The sequence below is a fragment of the Marmota monax genome, unplaced genomic scaffold, assembly GCF_021218885.2.
Source record: "Marmota monax isolate L192 unplaced genomic scaffold, Marmota_monax_Labrador192_F-V1.1 WCK01_AAM20220418_F8-fsc03145, whole genome shotgun sequence".
In the NCBI taxonomy this organism is placed as follows: Eukaryota; Metazoa; Chordata; class Mammalia; order Rodentia; family Sciuridae; genus Marmota; species Marmota monax.
The window spans coordinates 1-4,472 of record NW_026694252.1 but is presented as its reverse complement, the minus strand read 5'-3'; the positions used below and the strand labels follow the sequence as shown (position 1 = coordinate 4,472).

Here is a 4,472-nt window from a genome sequence, read left to right as displayed (position 1 = left end):
ACGGGTGAGGGAGCGGGCCCCGCGGGTGGGCCACGTGTTCTGGGGAAGGCGGGTGTCGCCCCCCCCACGCACCCCATCCTCCAGGCCGAGGGGTGGGGGTGTCGGTCAGGGTGCACAGGGAGGGTCAAGGCCTGGACCTGGCTCGGCTCAGCGGGGTCTCATGGAGTGAGTGTCCTAGCGTCCCTGGGGAGAGCCAGGCCTGTGGGCTTTGCTGCAGGCGCTGGGCGCTGGTCGTCGGGAGGCCAGCCGCAGGCCTGAAGGGACAGCGACCGGCAGCCCAGGGCTGCGCCTGCGCCCTGGCCCGAGGGCCCGGGGGTCACGGCCTGTCTCTCGGGGCCACGCAGGTTAAAAGTGTGTGTGGGAAGGGGGCGCAAAAGCCTACAGCACCCGGTATTCCCAGGCGGTCTCCCATCCAAGTACTAACCAGGCCCGACCCTGCTTAGCTTCGGAGATCAGAGGAGATCAGGCGCGTTCAGGGTGGTATGTCCATAGACGGTGAGGGCCGCCCGGGGGCGCCTCAAGAGCCTGGTCCGGGTTCCACCCTTCAGTCCAGGGGAGGGGAGGGGGGTGGAGGGGGGAAATCGGAGGGGGTGGTCCCAGGGGGCCTCCCTCGCCCGCCCCACAAGAGCGCAGCCAAGCCCAACTCAACTCAAGGCTGGGGGCTCTCACGCTCCGACCTGGCTCCACTCGGCAGCGGCCCAAGGGTCCTGGGAGACTGGGACTCACTTCAAGGGTGATGTGTGAATACACTCTTACATCCATGGGAAGTTAGATGGGACATGAGAGAACCTGTGACTGCCCAGTCTCGAGGCTACCATGGACCTGGTGACTTGCAGCCCAGAGTGAGTTGGCTGGGGTGGGGTGGGGGGTAGAGGGGTGAGTGTGTGTCGCTGTGTGTGTGTGTGTGTGTGTGTGAGAGAGAGAGAGAGAGAGAGAGAGAGAGAGAGAGAGTAGAGTCAAGGCCAGAGAGGGACTGAGTGGGAGATGGAGACAGGGATGCCTCCTCACAGGCCAAGAGAGGCACAAGAGAGAAGGAGAGATGGATGAACAGAGACCCACAGCGACATCTGGTGCTCCGATGAGAGTGAAAGGGAGAGACAGGCAGAGAGATAGACTCAGGGGGACCCTCACGGAGGAAGGCGGTGGGGAAGGAGGTAGACACAGGAGGGACCTTGCGGAGGTGGTGCAAAGAGAGAAGGACCCAGACACGCTCGATGGACTCTCCCACTCCCAGGATCTGGGTGGCAAGGTTCTGCTTGTGTGGCAGGAACGGGTGAGGGAGCGGGCCCCGCGGGTGGGCCCCGTGTTCTGAGGAAGGCGGGTGTCGCCCCCCCCACACCCCATCCTCCAGGCCGAGGGGTGGGGGGGGTCGGTCAGGGTGCACAGGGAGGGTCGTGGCCTGGACCTGGCTCGGCTCAGCGGAGTCTCATGGAGCGAGTGTCCTAGCGTCCCTGGGGAGAGCCAGGCCTGTGGGCTTTGCTGCAGGCGCTGGGCGCTGGTCGTCAGGCCAGCCGCAGGCCTGAAGGGACAGCGACCGGCAGCCCAGGGCTGCGCCTGCGCCCTGGCCCGAGGGCCCGGGGGTCACGGCCTGTCTCTCGGGGCCACGCAAGTTAAAAGTGTGTGTGGGAAGGGGGCGCAAAAGCCTACAGCACCCGGTATTCCCAGGCGGTCTCCCATCCAAGTACTAACCAGGCCCGACCCTGCTTAGCTTCCGAGATCAGACGAGATCGGGCGCGTTCAGGGTGGTATGGCCGTAGACGGTGAGGGCCGCCCGGGGGCGCCTCAAGAGCCTGCTCCGGGTTCCACCCTTCAGTCCAGGGGAGGGGAGGGGGGTGGAGGGGGGAAATCGGAGGGGGTGGTCCCAGGGGGCCTCCCTCGCCCGCCCCACAAGAGCGCAGCCCAGCCCAACTCAACTCAAGGCTGGGGGCTCTCACGCTTCGACCTGACTCCACCCGGCAGCGGCCCAGGGGTCCTGGGAGACTGGGACTGGCTGAGTCCCGCCTCCAACACCGCCCCTCTCCACCTGGCTCCACCTACCGCGAGCCCCACCAAGCGCCCACAGGGCACGCACCGCCCCGCCCAGGCCTGGCGTGGCCTGGCGTGGCCTGGACTCCTCCGCCGCTCCTCGCCAAGGCCCAGGCCTCCCGCGACCCCAACCGCCCCCCACGGATCCCCGGCCCCCCACCGCCACGCCCACCCCGACTTTCGCCAGGCGGAGAAGCCCAGAAGCCCTGGCCCTTTCAGTGTCCCGCGCGCGCGAACCTAGCCTAGCCTAGCCCGGAGCCCAGAGAGCCAGGGGCGGAGAGGCAGGCGGGCACCCCCGTCGGAAACCCCAGGGACCCTGACAGAGGCCCAGCGCCCCAGGAGGAAATGCAGTCCGACTGGGCAATGGCCAGCCGCCGGCCACACACGTCCCCTGCGCGTGCCTGGCGCGTGGAGCCACGCACAGGGAGGGCAGGAGGGAGGAACACACTCACGGACTCACGGAAAACCGGGCAGAGGGTGGCCGGGGGGCAGCGGCCCGCTGGCTCCCAGTCAATCAGTCGCCCGGCCAGGCTCAGAAGTGCGCCGCTGGGGTCGTGCCTCGCCCTGAGTTTCGGGCCCCACTCTGCAAAGCCACCGCAGTCACCCCCTTCGGACTCAGTGCCCAGGTCGGAGGGCTCTGCGCCTTGTTGGTACCAGTCAACGACCAGCACGCGCACAGCACCGCCCTGAGGAAGGGCACAGACCCCTGTGTCCAGTGTCCAGGAAAGGACCGACTGTGGGAGAAGCACCCTGATTCAAACCCCTGTGGGAGCTTATCCGGCGGCCTCACCAGACGGAAAGCCCCCTCCCCTGCAAGCATTGCAGGGGGGAGAGGGGGGAGGGAGGGGAGCAGTGGTTGCGGGGACACGCGCCCACCGGGTCGTCAGGCCCTGCGTCTTGTCCTGTCCTCTGCAGGTGGACCGGTCGCCGCGACCAAGGGGCCTCTGCTTCCCTGTCCCCACCGGCCGGGCTTCAACTCCTCTTGGCACCTGGTCCTCCAAGGCAACCCCCTGGCCCCGAACCGCTTGCCTGCTCTGAAGGCTGCTTCCTCCTCTTTCAGGAGCGCCTGCCCTCTTTTGCCATCTGCTCTCTTGCTTGGCTCTCAGCGCAGACTCCTAAGACCCTGTGGCCTCCTCGGCCTTCTCTCAGCCTCTGCTGAGCACACACCCTGAAGTCGTGCGCGCACTTCAAGGGTGATGTGTGAATCCACTCTTACATCCATGGGAAGTTAGATGGGAGATGAGAGAACCTGTGACTGCCCAGTCTCGAGGCTACCATGGACCTGGTGACTTGCAGCCCAGAGTGAGTTGGCTGGGGTGGGGTGGGGGGTAGAGGGGTGAGTGTGTGTCTGTGTGTGTGTGTGTGTGTGTGTGTGTGAGAGAGAGAGAGAGAGAGAGAGAGAGAGAGAGAGTAGAGTCAAGGCCAGAGAGGGACTGAGTGGGAGATGGAGACAGGGATGCCTCCTCACAGGCCAAGAGAGGCACAAGAGAGAAGGAGAGATGGATGAACAGAGACCCACAGCGACATCTGGTGCTCCGATGAGAGTGAAAGGGAGAGACAGGCAGAGAGATAGACTCAGGGGGACCCTCACGGAGGAAGGCGGTGGGGAAGGAGGTAGACACAGGAGGGACCTTGCGGAGGTGGTGCAAAGAGAGAAGGACCCAGACACGCTCGATGGACTCTCCCACTCCCAGGATCTGGGTGGCAAGGTTCTGCTTGTGTGGCAGGAACGGGTGAGGGAGCGGGCCCCGCGGGTGGGCCCCGTGTTCTGAGGAAGGCGGGTGTCGCCCCCCCCACACCCCATCCTCCAGGCCGAGGGGTGGGGGGGGTCGGTCAGGGTGCACAGGGAGGGTCGTGGCCTGGACCTGGCTCGGCTCAGCGGAGTCTCATGGAGCGAGTGTCCTAGCGTCCCTGGGGAGAGCCAGGCCTGTGGGCTTTGCTGCAGGCGCTGGGCGCTGGTCGTCAGGCCAGCCGCAGGCCTGAAGGGACAGCGACCGGCAGCCCAGGGCTGCGCCTGCGCCCTGGCCCGAGGGCCCGGGGGTCACGGCCTGTCTCTCGGGGCCACGCAAGTTAAAAGTGTGTGTGGGAAGGGGGCGCAAAAGCCTACAGCACCCGGTATTCCCAGGCGGTCTCCCATCCAAGTACTAACCAGGCCCGACCCTGCTTAGCTTCCGAGATCAGACGAGATCGGGCGCGTTCAGGGTGGTATGGCCGTAGACGGTGAGGGCCGCCCGGGGGCGCCTCAAGAGCCTGCTCCGGGTTCCACCCTTCAGGCCAGGGGAGGGGAGGGGGGTGGAGGGGGGAAATCGGAGGGGGTGGTCCCAGGGGGCCTCCCTCGCCCGCCCCACAAGAGCGCAGCCCAGCCCAACTCAACTCAAGGCTGGGGGCTCTCACGCTCCGACCTGACTCCACCCGGCAGCGGCCCAGGGGTCCTGGGAGACTGGGAC

General features: G+C 66.6%; 3 non-coding genes across 3 annotated transcripts; all 3 read right to left on the bottom strand.

The window, feature by feature from the left end:
- Nucleotides 1-375: 375 nt before the first annotated feature.
- LOC124108530 (5S ribosomal RNA) lies at nt 376-494 on the bottom strand. Its single transcript, XR_006856710.1, has one exon. It is a non-coding gene; the product is annotated as a 5S ribosomal RNA (ribosomal RNA).
- A 1,146-nt stretch (nt 495-1,640) lies between these two features.
- LOC124108529 (5S ribosomal RNA) lies at nt 1,641-1,759 on the bottom strand. Its single transcript, XR_006856709.1, has one exon. It is a non-coding gene; the product is annotated as a 5S ribosomal RNA (ribosomal RNA).
- A 2,366-nt stretch (nt 1,760-4,125) lies between these two features.
- Nucleotides 4,126-4,244, bottom strand: LOC124108528 (5S ribosomal RNA). Its single transcript, XR_006856708.1, has one exon. It is a non-coding gene; the product is annotated as a 5S ribosomal RNA (ribosomal RNA).
- Nucleotides 4,245-4,472: the final 228 nt, after the last annotated feature.